Source organism: Erinaceus europaeus, chromosome 14, assembly GCF_950295315.1.
Source record: "Erinaceus europaeus chromosome 14, mEriEur2.1, whole genome shotgun sequence".
NCBI lineage: Eukaryota > Metazoa > Chordata > Mammalia > Eulipotyphla > Erinaceidae > Erinaceus > Erinaceus europaeus.
In genome coordinates, this window is record NC_080175.1 from 49,289,138 (window position 1) to 49,304,664 (window position 15,527).

A 15,527-nucleotide genomic window follows, 5' to 3' on the forward strand; every position below is an offset into this window, starting at 1 on the left:
AATATTAAACAAGATATTGGCCAACCGGATACAGCTGCATATCAAAAATTTTGTTCATCATGACCAAGTAGTATTCATTCCAGGAATGCAAGGCTGGTTCAACACATGTAAGTCAATCAGTGTCATTTACCACATCAATAAAAGCAAATACAAAAACTACATGATTATCTCAACAGATGCAGAGAAAGCTTTTGACAAAATCCAACACCCATTCATGCTCAAACCCTACAAAAAAATGGGAATAGATGGGAAATTCCTAAAGATAGTGAAATACATATATAACAAACCTACAATGGACATCATACTCAATGAACAGAAGCTGAAAGCATTCCCCCTCAGATCGGGGACTAGACAGGGCTTTCCACTGTCACCATTACTCTTCAACATAGTATTGGAAGTTCTTGCCATAGCAATCAGGCAAGATAAAGGAATCAAAGGAATACAGATAGTAAGGGAAGAAGTCAACCTCTCACTATTAGCAGATGATATGATAGTATACATAGAAAAACCTAAAGAATCCAGCAGAAAACTACTGCAAGTTGTTAGGCAATATAGCAAGGTATCAGGCTACAAAATCAATGTACAAAAATCAGTAGCATTTCTTTATTCAAACACTAAATTTGAATAAGACACCCAGAAATCACTCCCATTCACTGTTGCAACAAAATCAATCAAATACCTAGGAATAAAGTTGACCAAAGAAGTGAAAAACTTGTATACTGAAAACTATAAGTCACTATTCAAGGAAATAGAAACTGATACCAAGAAATGGAAAGACATCCAATGCTCATGGATCGGAAGTATAAATATCATCAAAATGAATATTCTCCCCAGAGCAATATACAAATTTAATGCTATACCCTTCAAAATAGAGTAAAAACTACAATAATTTATCTGGAACCTGAAAACACCTAGAATTGACAAAACTATCCTGAGGAAAAGAAACAGAAATGGAGGCATCACACTCCCAGACCTCAAACTTTATTATAAAGCCATCATAATCTAAACAGCATGGTACTGGATCAAAAATAGGCACATAGACCAGTGTAACATAATTGAAAGCCCAGAACTAAACCCCCACACCTTTGGACATCTAATCTTTGATAAGGGTGCCCAAAGTATTAAATGGAAGAAGTAGGCTCTCTTCAATAAGTGGTGCTGGGAAAACTTGGTTGTAAAATGCAAAAGAATGAAACTGAACCACTTTATCTCACCAGAAACAAAAATCAACTCCAAATGGTTTAAACACCTGGATATTAGACCAGAAACTCTCAGATACTTAGAAGAAAACATTGGTGTAATACTTTCCCACTTAAACCTCAAGGACATCTTTGATGAAACAAACCCAATTGTAAGGAAGACTAAAGCAAAAACAATCCAATGGGTTTACATCAAATTGAAAAGCTTCTCCACAGCAAAAGAAACTATCACATAAACAAAGAGACCACTCACAGAATGGGAGAAGATCTTTGCATGCCATACATCAGACAAGAGACTAATCACCAAAATATACAAAGAGCTCAGCAAACTTAGCACCAAAAAAGCAAATGATCCCATCCAAAAATGGGCAGAGGATATGAATAGAACATTCACTCCAGAGGAGATTCAAAAGGCTAACAAACATGAAAAACTGCTCCAGGTCGCTGATTGTCAGAGAAATGCAAATAAAGACAACATTGAGATATCACCTCATCCCTGTGAGAATGGCACACATCAAAAAGGACAGCAGCAACAAGTGCTGGAGAGGCTGTGGAGACAAAGGGACCCTTTTGCATTGCTGGTGGGAATGTAAATTGGTCCAGCCTCTGTGGAGCTGTCTGGAGAAATCTCACAAGGTTAGAGATGAACCTTCCATATGATCCAGTAATTCCTCTCTTGTGGATATACCCCAAGAACTCCATAACACCCAACCAAAAAGATGTGTGTACTCCTATGTTCATAGCAGTGCAATTCATAATAGCTAAAACCAAGAAGCAACCCAGGTGCCCAAAACAGATGAGTGGCTGAGAAAGCTGTGGTATATATACACAACGGAATACTATGCAGCTACTAAGAACAATGAACTCAACTTATCTGACCCATCTTGGTCAGAGCTAGAAGTAATTATGTTACGTGATCTAAGTCAGAAAGATAAAGATGAGTATGGGATGATCCCCACTCACCAACAGAAGTTGAGAAAAAAGATCAGAAAGGGAAACTAAAAGCATGATCTGACTAAATTGAAAGTAGGGCACCAAAGTAAAAAACCTGTGGTGAGCGGGAGACTTCATGTGTGGAATGACAACCCTTCAGCTTCATTACTCGGGTGAGACCTTTCCTTTCATAGTATACTCTAATTCCATCTCAGGTGGTTCACTTTCTAACAAAGTCCCAAAACCTAGATATACACCAGTTTCTGTGAGAGAGAGCATATGTTCACACATATCCATAAACTACTACAAAATATATACCTGAAAGCAGAAGTACACTAGACTTTGCAGTGAGTAACCCCCTAACACTTCCTCTCCACTATTCCAAGCTTTGGGTCCATGATTCTTCAACAATATGTTTGGCTTTGTATGATAACTCTCTTTTCAGCCACCAGGTTCCAGATGCCATCAGGATGTCGGCCAGGCTTCCCTGGACTGAAGAACCCATCAATGTGTCCTGGAGCTCCCCTTCCCCAGAGACCCACCCTACTAGGAAAAGAGAGAAGCAGACTGGGAGTATGGACTGACCAGTCAACATCCATGTTCAGCTGGGAAGCAATTACAGAAGACAGACCTTCCACCTTCTGCAACCCACAATAACCCTGGGTCCATACTCCCAGAGGGATAGAGAATGGGAAAGATATTGGGGAGGGAATAGGATATGGATATTGTGTGGTGGGAATTGTATGGAGTTGTACTCCTCCTATCCTATGGTTTTGTTAATGTCTCCTTTCTTAAATGAAAAAATTTTAAAAAAAGAAATAGACTTATCATGCTGTTTTGGACTTTAAGAAGGCAATAGATAGTTATTGCAACCAAATTGCTAGGTTTTTTATTATTTTGCTTTGAAAATAACATGGTTAGGATTTGTTATATGTCATAGGCCTTACCATGATTTATGCCATTTAATGCTATAAATATATATATCTTTTTTTTGCCTCCAGGGTTACTACTGAGACTCAGTGCCTTCACCATAAATTCACTACTCCTGGGGGCCATTTTTCCCACTTTGTTAGCCTTGTTGTTGATACTGTTATTATTTTATTGCTGTTGTTGTTGGATAGGACAGAGAGAAATAGAGAGGAGAGGGAGACAGAAAAGGGTAGAGAAAATAGACACTTACAGACCTGTTTTCACTGATTGTGCTATAACCACCCTGCTGCTGGGCTAGCATGGGGGTGCTTCTTCCCTGGGTGCATGCTCTCTGAGTTGGAGAGAACTCGACCAGTGCCAGCCTTGGCTGCTACTCACTCAGCAACGCAGGAGAGTCTTGAACATGTGGCAGAGTGATAATGCAAAAGGTCAACTGATTAGAGAGCCAATGCTTTTATAGGATAGAACTGGACATGGCAAGTCAGAAATGGAAATGGCTAGGAAAGGGGTTCAGAATAGCTGGAAAGGTAGGAACTTCCTTAACAACTGTTGCGAGGGTTTTACCGGTGGGATTAATGTTACCCTGCAGGCAGGACTGGTCTCTAGGTAGAAAGAAGATAGATCAGTGGAATGGGTGGGGATATTTCAGACAAAACAATGACTATGTAAATAGGCCATAGTATCAACAATTCAGCATGGATCAGGGGGAGTTGGTTTAATTCCAGACACCCTGCAGGTGGTGAGCCTAGGTCTTGAAAAGGTATCCCTGAACAGGTCCCTGAGATTCATGTGCTGTGCACTTAACCCATTGTGCCTACCTCCCCCCCCACACCCCATAATTTACAGTTATACAAGTGATAGCTTATGGTCTCCCTGGTCTAAGACTAGCAGGTGATATAATGTTTCAATTATAAATTCAAGATTAAAACTGTATTAAATCTAATTTTCCTCTCAATTATTGATTAGTGATTTATAAGATAAAAATAGTACATATTAATGCCATTTCTACCACCAAAATTCTGTATACAAACTCCAACTCCCTATAATGAAGCTAAACATCTACCTTCTCCCTTACTTTGTTTTTTACTTTGTTTTTTACTTTGGTGCCATACTCAAACTCAGTCAAATTCTACTTTGTTTTTCCATGCATTTATTCCTTTCTCAATTTTTATTTAAGAGTAGCATCAACCTATAACCATAAGCAAAAGTGCACAATAGTTTGTAGTGACCCAAAACAGCAATCAAAGAGAAAGACCTAAAACAAGAAGAAAAGACATTATAGAGCAATACTTAAATAGTTTTCCCGTATTTGGGAGCTACTCTCTTCTCTCATCCAACTTTATAGTCCTATTTCCAACTCTGACACTATCTCCCCAGACAATAATTTTGGTCCCCCTTCATGTTAGCTATTAGGTTCAGGCAAAAATTAGTGAAGTTATGGACCCCTTGGAATACACCTAAAATAGAACAACTAGCTTTTTCCAAAATGAGGATCCCAAAACTTATATACTATGTTCTTGCTTTTACATTTCTGACAATTAAACAATTTGTTTTGTTCTATATCAATATTTTTTTATCACTAAGTTGCAGATGCTACCATGATGCTAACCTGACATTACCAGTGTACACAGGACCCTACCTCTCCAGAGCCTGGCCCCACTAGGAAAAGATAGAAACACGCTGTAAGTATGGATTGACCTACCGAAACCCGTCTTCAGCACAGAAGCAACTACAGATGCCAGACCTTATACCTTCTGTACCCCATACTGATACTGGGTCTGTGCTTCCAGGGGAACAAAGAATAAGAAAATTTTCATGGGAGTTAATGTGACACGGAGCTATAGTGGTGGAAAAATGTGTGGAATTATACCATGCTTATCCTATGGTCTTGTCAATATTACTATTATTAATCCACATTGAGGGTAAGGTCCTAAAGGGACCCACTAAGGGGTCCATTGTATAGGGTCAAGACAAGGTGACTGTTGGCTTCTTCAGGGTTAACAGGACATTTCTGGCAAAGCCGCAGCTCTCGGCTGAACTAACCTCCTTTGTCTGTGGCCCTCTGCAGACTGTGTAGGGCCAAAGTGACTGTTGGTTCCTTCCGGGTTAACAGGATATTGCTGGCAAAGCCCCAGCACTAGGCTGAACTAGCCTTCTTTGTCTGTGGTCCCTCCTCCTACCACAAATTCTGGCAGATCTCCTACAGAGATATTCTTGGTAATAGTTGTGCTGAGACTGTTGTTCTGCTCTTAGGGGAAATAATTTATGTCAGTCTCTTTCCCTTATTCAGCTTTTGTAGTTCTTACTTTGTCTTACAAGGTTAGCTTTGGAGTGGTTGAGGAACATGCAGTAGGAGGTAGGTGAGGAGGTTATATAGGTGTAAGTAGACAGTGTATAATTAGGTACTTTAAGGTGTCTTTTTAGTTCTTTCTATTTTCTTGATTCATTTACTAACTCACTGCAAATTAGTGTACATTTTTGCTTTAAAACATTTATTTTCCCCTAACATTTTAAAGTATATTTACCCCTAACTTAACATGTACATATGTCTTATCTAATGGGCCCTGGTCTATAACTAGGTTATGAGGTTTTGTTAAGAAGTGAATTTGAAATGGAGTTAAGTACTCCTAAGAGCTAGGAAAGATCTCACCAGAGTAATGAAGCTGAAGAGTTGACATTCCATACCTGATGTCTGAGGTGGTACTGGTTTCACTGAGTAGGTTGGAGAAAGCAGATGCAGAATCAGTTGATATGACATGAAAGAAGCATGGAGGAAAATGAGCCCCATCCTAGAGTTTCCAGGACTGGGCGATGTATTGGCTTTATAGAAAAAGGGGAAGTTTCCTGCTGTCTTAGGGTTAAGAAGGCAATAGATAGCTATTACTATAACCAAGTTATTTGGCAATTGGGTTAACTTTGGTAATCCCATTTTTAGGATATGCTGTATTATACAAGACCTCACCATAATATATGTCCTTTATTGTTGGTATGGTTCTAGTTCTGCTTCTGGGATCCCTTCTGTTACATTGCTTGACGTTGTGGTCTATTTGTATGGTTATTCTGTTACATTGGTTTGGTCTCACTCTCCCTGCCTCCAGGAGATTTTGGTTTAGTCCTTGCCTTTTCATGCCTCTTGCTTCTCCCCATCCCCGATTCTACATACTTCCTTGGTTCCTGACATTGCCGCCGGAGGAGAAAAAGGAAGGGCAGGATCGTGCTATGATTAGGTTAGATTAGTTTTTTGAACCATTCACTCGTGAATAAAGAAATACTGCTTCTCCATTCAGCCCTGTGTCCCTGGTTGTCTGTCTCCTGCCACAAAGCTAGCCTGGCATACTGAACATTGACTGACACTTTATGATATATATTATAAAGTAGCACCACCAGATACTTTTATTCTCCCTGGTCTAAGCTTTTAGAGTAGTAAACATTTCAAAGAACAAGTCATTATTAGAAATGTACTGATGTTTTTGTTTTGGTATCATACTCTGAACTCAGTCAGATTCTGCTTTGAGTTTCTCTTTTTTTATTTATAAAATAAAATTAATTATTAATTTTTTATTTATAAAAAGGAAACATTGACTTAACCATAGGACAAGGGGGTACAATTTCACACAGTTCCTACCACCAGAACTTTGTATCCCATCCCCTCTTCTGAAACTTTTCCTATTCTATAACCCTCTGGGAGTATGGACCCAAGCTCATTGTGGGATGCAGAAGGTGGAAGGTCTGGCTTCTGTAATTTGAACAGGTTGATCCATCCTCCCACCCTATCACCCTCTTTCCCTAGTAGGGGAAGGGCTCTGGAGAAGTAGAGCTTCAGGACATATTGTTGGGATTGACTCTCTGGGGAAGTCTGGTCAGCATCATGGAACCTAGCAACTGGAACCTGATGGTTGAAAAGAGTGTTAACATACAAAGCCAAACAAATTGTTGACCAGTCATGAGTTTCTCTTTCTGTTCTTCTTTCTCAACTTCTGTTTATGAGTGGGATCATCCCATACTCATATTTGTCTTTCTGACTTAGCTCACTTAACATGATTGCTTCTAGATCCATCCAAGATGGGTCAGAGAAGGTGGGTTCATTGTTCTTAATAGCTTCATAGCATTCCATTGTGTATATATACCACAGCTTTCTCAGCCACTCATCAGTTGTTGGGCACCTGGGTTGCTTCCAGGTTTTAGCTATTATGAATTGTGCTACTATTAACATAGGTGTACACATATATTTTTGGTTGGATGTTATGGAGTCCTTGGAGTATATCCCTAGGAAAGGCATTACTGGGTCATAAAGAAGGTCCATGTCTAGCCTAGTGAAAGTTCTTCAGACTGCTCTCCACAGAGGCTGAACCAATTTGCATTCCCACCAGCAGTGCAGAAGTGTTCCTTTGTCCCCACAGGCTCTCCAGCGTTTGTTGCTGCTGTCCTTTTTGATGTATGACATTCTCACAGGGGTAAGGTGTTATTAGAATGTTGTCTTTCTTTGAATTTATCTGACAATCAGTGACCTGGAGTAATTTTCCATGTGTTTTTTAGCCATCTGGACCTCTTCTGTAGTGAAAATCTGTTCATATCAACTGCCCATTATTGAGTGGAATCATTTGTTTTTTGTAGCTAATTTTGGTGAGAAAAGAATGAAATATATTAACAATTAGAGTCAACTGTTAAAATCATTTTGATTATCAGTTTGAAGGCTTAAGTGCTTAGATGAAAGATCATATAATCAGTCTATGGTCTATGCATCAAAAATCTTGAGATATTCAATCCATTTTCCCTCTCATATTAATGAGGTAGTTATTTGTGAGACTGTAAGTTAATAGGAGTGTGTATTAACATCATTCCCACCACCAAAGGTCTCTGTTTCCCACCAACCTCCCAGTGAAGCAGAGCATCTACCTTTACCCTCCACAGATTTTTACTTTGATGTCCTACTCTGAACTCAGTTGGATTCTGCTTTGAGTTTCCCTGTCTGTTATTCCTTTTATGAAAGGGATTTATGAGTGGGATTATCCTATATTTATGAGTGGGATTATCCCACATTCATCTTTGTCTTTCTGACCTACCTCACTTAACATAATTCCTTCTAGCTCCATTAGAGATGGGTCAGAGAAAGTGAGTTCATTGTTCTTTTTTATTATTATTATTTATTTATTGCTGGGGATCATGTGGGGTGAATATCAGCCAGGAAGGTAAGCTTACCGAGACTCTATCACAAGCTCAAGAGACTATGTGATAAAGAAAGAGACTTGGGGAGTATTCTGGCATGAACACTCTCATTTATTTGGGGGTGGGCTTGGGTTTATATAGAGATTTAAACAAAGAACATTTTTCAAATACATCATAAATTACAGGTTTCTTAAAGGTCAGCTTGCCCCTATATTCGGGAGCTGGTAATACAAGAATTGAAGTGATACATAAAGGTCAAGACAATTATTCTCCATGATGCAAACAGGTTAATTATCTAAAGGCATTTGAGAGAAGCATACGGGTTAAACCAATAGGGTGAGATAGAGAGAAGATAAACAAGACTTGATGTAAATAATAAATATCAAAGAACATAAGGAAATAGTGTTTTGGGGCTTCACTGTCTGGTGTCTAGGAAGTGTTTGATGGAGTGTGTTCGCCTTTGTGATCAAAAGTGAGGTGGTTGTGTGAACTCTGGGTGACTATGTGAGCTTTGAATGAACCTTAAAGCAGGCAGCCATGTGGTAGCAGGTGGCCTGCTGCTAGCAGGGAGAAACTGTGAGATTTATGTGGGATTGAGAGTCTTACAAAGGGAAACTGAGTCTGGGAGACTTTTTCCCCTTTACTCATCTCTATGAGAGAGGCTAACAAGGGGGTGTCTTTTCCAGACCTCCATCCAAGGATGGGGAGTTTTCCCTAAGTTCTACCAAGCTTTCACATAGTCCCACAAAGGAAACATTAACAAAACCATAGGATAAGAGGGGTAGAACTCCACACAATTCCCACCAATAGAACTCCATATCCCATTCCCTCCTTTGATAGCTTTCCTATTCTTTAACCCTCTAGGAGTATGGATCCAGGGTCATTGTGAGATGCAGAAGGTGGAAGGTCTGGCTTCTATAGTTGCTTCCCTGCTGAACATTGGCATTGACAGGTCAATCCATACTCTCATCCTGCCTCTCTCTTCCCCTAGAGGGTAGGGGTTCTAGGGAATCAGAATTCCAGGACACAATGGTGGGGTTGTCTGTACAGGGAAGTCTGGTTAGAATCATGCTAGCATCTGGAACCTAGTGGCTGAAGAGAGTTAGCATATAAAGCCAAGCAAGTTGTTTACTAATCATGAACCTAAATGCTGGAATAGTGCAGACGAAGAGTTGGGGGGGGTCTGTTCTGTAGATAGCTAGTAGGCATATTTCAGTTATATTCCAAAAGACACGTGGAAATATTAGTTTTTTGTTTTGGGTGTTTTTTTTTTTGTTGTTGTTGTTGTTGTTTTTCTCCTGATCCTAAAATCTGATATCCAAGTGGATCCTAGTTATTATCTGGGGAGATTATGTCATGGATGGAAATGGACCAGAAAGCTTCTTCACAGAAAATAAACCAGTGCTCAAAGAAAGAGACCCCTCACACTATGAGAGAAGATCTTTACATGTCATACATCATAAAAGAGTTTAATAACCAAAATCTATAAAGAGCTTGCTGAACTCAAGAACAAGAAAACAAATAGTTCCATCCAAAAATGGAGAGAGGACATGGACAGAATATTCATCACAGAAGAGATCCAAAAGGCCAAGAAACACATGAAAAAAATGCTCCAAGTCTTTTATTGTCAGAGAAATGCAAATAAAAACAACAATGTGATACCACTTCACTCCTGTGAGAATGTCATACATCAGAAAAGGTAGCAGCAGCAAATTTTGGAGAGCTTGTGGGGTAAAAGGAACGAGGGTTCTTTGCTGGTGGGAATGCAAATTAGTCCAGCCCCTATGAAGAGCAGTCTGGAGAACTCTCAGAAGACTAGAAATGGACTTACCCTATGATCCTGTGATTCCTCACCTGGGGATATATCCTAAGGAATCAAATACACCTATCCAAAAAGACTTGTGTATACTTATGTTCATAGCAGAACACTATTTAATAGCCAATTTCTAGAAGCAACCTAGGTGTCCAACAACAGATGAGTGACTGAGCAAGTTGTGGTATATATACACAATGGAATACTACTAGCTATCAAAAATGGTGACTTCACCATTTTCATCCCATCTTGGATGGAGCTTGAAGAAGTCATGTTAAGTGAAATAAGTAAGAAAAATAAGGATGAATATGGGATGATCTCACTCTCACGCAGAAGCTGAAAAAACAAGATCAGGAGAGAAAACACAGTAGAGCCTAAATCTGAGTTGATGTATTGCATCAAAGAAAAAGACTCGGGTGGATAGGGGGAGAGTACAGTTCCAAAAAGGATCACAGAGGACCTAGTGGTATGTATTGATATGTGGAAACCTGAGAAATGGTATGCATGTACAAACTATTGTATTTACTGTCTAATGAAAAACATTAACTCCCCAATAAATAAATAAAAAACACAAAGCAAGGACAGACAATTACAAAAAATAAACTCCTCTATAAATTCTAGAGATAGTTGGGAGAGAAAGGAAAGGATAAAACACAGAGAGAGAGAGAGACCACTCCAAATGAGACTTCTTCCACAAAATGATTATTGCCAGTGAATACAGAAAGAAAAAGAAAAAAAAAAACAGTGAAAAGAAAGAGATTTTTTGGATCATCTAGGAGGAGAGAAAAATAAAGGTGGAGAAAAAAAGATAGAGAAAAGCAAGTTTCTACCACAATGGATAGTAAACCCAGTCAACTATCAGTAGAAAAAGCAACAATGGTTAATTTTGATCAACCTGGAGAAGAGGGAAAAGACACAAGTGAATATAGTAATAATAATAATGAAATAAAACAGAATATAAAACCACAACAATCAGTCTGCAGCTTAGACCTCTCCTGATTTGCTGCACACAGCCTCCTAAAGCAAGCAAAAACAATTACAAGAAGAAACTAATAAACAAACCCCAGAGGTAAATCAAGGAAGATAGGTAGCCTTCTCACACCAGGTATTGTGCCCAAGCTACCATCTTGGCTCAAACACAAAATATTTTTAAGTGATTTTAGTACTAATAAACTGTAACAGGTAGCATATGAAAAAAATAATGATAAATGGACCAACCCTATTATCTAGTTATTTCTCTCCTTCATATTTCCCCAATGAAATAAGTAACATCTAATAGAATAGTTCTATGTACACCTAAGTTCATAGCAGCATAATTTCTAACATGCCTGACATGGAAACAAAACAATAGTCTACTGAAAGATGAATAGAAGTGTGTGTGTGTGTGTGTGTGTGTGTGTGTGTGTACCTGCAGCAGGGGGTCACTTCACAGTGGTTGAAGCAAGTCTTCATGTCTATATTTCTCTCCCCCTATAGTCCCCTCCCCTCTCAATTACTTTTGCTCTCATATTCAATGACATGGAAAAAATACATGCATACTTCTCTCACTCCCAAGCTATCTTTATCAAAGCAAGGACTGAAAAAGCTGAATAAGGGCAAGAGACTGGCATACTCTAACAATGACTCTTTAGTCACTATCAGGCCACTCCAACAGCTGGGGCCCTAGTCGGAGAGTTCTGAGATTTCCAAAGAGACATGATGGGCCTAGACCTCGAATAAATCCCTCTCTCCATTGTTACTGGTTATCTCTATCAGAAACAATAAAACAGACCCCATTGTGGGCCCCCATAGGACCTTGCCCTCAACTTGGATCAACAACGGTAGAGAATGTTCCATTCTCCAAAGGATGGATGGATAACATACTCTATGCTACACCTGAGGAAGATGGGTCCTGATATTGGGGCAGCTTGGAGCATTCCTAATCATGACTATAGAATGTGACTCAGATCTACAGGGATGCAGAAGTTACATAGGCTCCTAAGCTGAATATGGGCCCCAGATCACATCAAATCAATAGGGTTTACAATCAACAATATTTATACACCTTTTCCATATTTGGGAGCTACTCTTTTCCCTGATCCAGCTTTCTGGTCCTTTATGCAGCCATGACATCATCTCCCCAAACAATAACTTGGATCCACCTGCATATCAGATTTCAGGCTCAGGGAAAAAATAATAGTATATCCACAGGCCCTTTGGAATATAACTAAAATATACCTACTAGCTATATACAAAATGGAGACAACCCCCCCCCCCAACTCTTCATCAGCAGTTCTCCAGCCTTTAGTTTCATGATTAGTCAACAACTTGTTTGGCTTTATATGTTAACTCTCTTTACAGCCACCAGGTCCCAAATGATAGCATGATGCCAACCATACTCCCTGGACAGACAACCCCACTAATGGGTCCTGGAGTTCCAATTCCCGAGGGCCCCACCCCACTAGGGAAAGAGAGAAGCAGGCTCTGAGTATGGATTGACCTGTCAATGCCCATGTTCTGCAGGGAAGCATTTACAGAAGCCAGACCTTCCACCTTCTGCATCTCACAATGACCTTGGGTTCATACTCCTAGAGGCTTAAAGAATATGAAAGCTATCAAGAGATGAGATGGGATACGGTATTTTGGTGGTGGTAATTGTGTGGAACTGCACCCCAGTGTACAATTGGTCCAGGGTTCAACATTTCTGACCACACCACAGGGTAATAGCTTCCTGAGTGATGAAGCAGGGTTGTAGGTGTAACTCTGTCTCTCTCACTCTCTACCTCCCTATCTCTCTCAATTTCTGGATCTTTCCAATAAATAGAAATTTTAAGAAAAATGTGGTACATGACACAGCAGTTAAAAATGATAAAAGTCGGGGGTTGGGCAGTGGTGCAGTGGGTTAAGCACACATGATGCAAAGTGCAGGGACCAGGTGGGGGTCCTGGTTCGAGCCCCCGGCTCCCCACCTGCAGGGGAGTCACTTTGCAGATGGTGAAGCAGGTCTGCAGGTGTCTTTCTCTCCCCCTCTCTGTCTTCTCCTCCTCTCTCCATTTCTCTCTGTTCTATCCAACAATGAACAACATCAACAATGGTGATGATAATAACCACAGCGAGGTTGCAACAACAAGGGCAACAAAAGGTGGAGAGATGGCCTCCAGGAGTGGTGGATTCATGGTGCAGGCACCGAGCCCAGCAATAACCCTGGAGGACAAAAAAAAATGATAAAAGTCAGGAGATGGGCAGTAGTGCAATGGGTTAAGTGCAAGTGGCACAAAGAGCAAGGACCAGCATAAGTATTCGGAGCCCCCCTCCCCCCGCTCCTCACCTGCAGGGGAGTCACTTCACAGGCAGTGAAGCAGGTCTGTAGGTGTCTGTCTTTCTCTCCCCCTCTCTGTCTTCCCCTCTTCTCTCCGTCCTATCCAACAATGACAACAATAATAACTACAACAAGGGCAACAAAAGGGGATAAATAAATAAATATTTTAAAAAATGATAAAGTCATTACATTTGCCTTATCTTGAATATAACCTGAAGGCAACATATGGACTAAAATAATTCAAAAAGAGAAGAAGAAATACAGCACTATCTCACTTATATTTGGAAGATAAGAGAAAAGGACAGAGAAGAAAATCTGAAAGTGATACTTAGGCTTGGTATGGTATATTTCCTCAAAGCTTAGGAGTCTGGGAATTTAGAGGGAGGTTAGTAGTAAAGAGAACCTTGAGGTCTGCTACATAAAGTATAGGGTGATGAGAAACATTACCCATTCTAAACACTCACACTGTAAACCATTAACCTCCAAAGAAAAATGAAAAATATAATAATTAGCACATTTGGAAAATTCCATACTTTATAAACATTTAGGCACTCATCTTTTTTTAATTTTTAATACAATGATTCTGGGTCCATATCCCCAGAGAGATAAAGAATAAGGAAGCTATCAAGGAAGGAGATTGGATATGGAGTTCTGGGGGTGGGAACTATGTGGAAATGTACCATTCTTTTAAAAAAATTTTTTTTTCCTTTTGTTGCCCTTTTAAAAAAATTGTTGTTGTAGTTATTATTGTTGTTGTTGATGATGTTGTCATTGTTGGATAGGACAGAGAGCTGATATTTGTAATGAGATGAACTTGGACTCTCTTCAATATTTTGTTGACATAAGCTAGTTTTTCTCAATGACTCTATCATGGCAAATGAGCGGTCTAGAATCAGGAGTATAGCATAGTAGTGATGCAAACAAAATACAACACACAAAAACACGAGCAAAATAACTGTGCCTTCATCTCCAGTTTTCCATGATCAAACCCCTGCATCACCGTAAACCAAAGCAGAGGTGATCTCACTGGTAGGCAGAAGTTGTAAAACAAGATGAGAAAAACACTAAGCAGAACTTGGACTACAGTTGTTGCGTTCACCAATTAAAAGACTCTGGGGTGAGTAGTAGGGATGGTTTAGGTCCTGGAACATGATGGCAAAGGATCTAGTGAGGGTTGTATTGTTATGTAGAAAACTGGGAAATGTTAAGCATGTACGAACTGTTGTATTTACTGTCAACTGTAAAGCATTAGTCCCTCAATAAATAAATAGATAGATAAATAAATAAACAAAGCTGAGCATTGAGTGAGGGTGGAGGAAGAGAGCATCACATGGATAAGCCCATTATAGTAAGCTATAAAATCTCCACCCTCCTTATTTCTTTCTTTCTTTGTCTGCTTCTGTGCAGGATAAACAGTTGGATGAGTGAGGGTGAAGGAGAAGCATTCCATGTGTAACTGCATCTGGGTCACTCCTCCAGATGTGTCAGATCTTGTCTCAGGATGAACTGTTCTCCTAGGAAGAACACAGGCATGGATTCATTCAGTTATATGACAGCACATATGCTAGAATATACATGTTTACAAACCCCAGGTGTCAGAAATGAGGCTTGTATTAGACTCATACTATTTCTCTGATGAACTCTCACCTAGAAGAGGATAAACTTAAGATGGGATTGTGTTTCTGCAGTGGTGACCTCAACTCTGAGATTGGTAATCAGGACATTAAATTGAAAGATTTATCCTAGTTCTGAAGGTTTTAAACTGGTTGGGATTAAATATGGTCTCTATGTCCAGGAGGCAATTCACAAGATATAAGAAGAAAGGATGAATCTCTTTGCTGTGTTTGTTTCACATTTTTTTATTTGTAAAATGGAAATATTGACAAGACTATAGGATAAGAATGGTATATTTCCGGAAGAGTCAGGGGGCAGCACAGTGGTTTAAGAGCACATGGTGCAAAGTGCAAGGACTGGCATAAGGATGCCAGTTCGAGCCCCTGGCTTCCCACCTGCAGGGGAGTCACTTCACAGGTGGTGAAGCAGGTCTGCAGGTATCTATCTTTCTCTCCCCATCTCTGTCTTCCCCTCCTCTCTCCATTTCTCTCTGTCCTATCCAACAATGACAACATCATCAACAACAACAATAATAACTACAACAACATTTTTTTAAAAGGGCAACAAAAGGAAA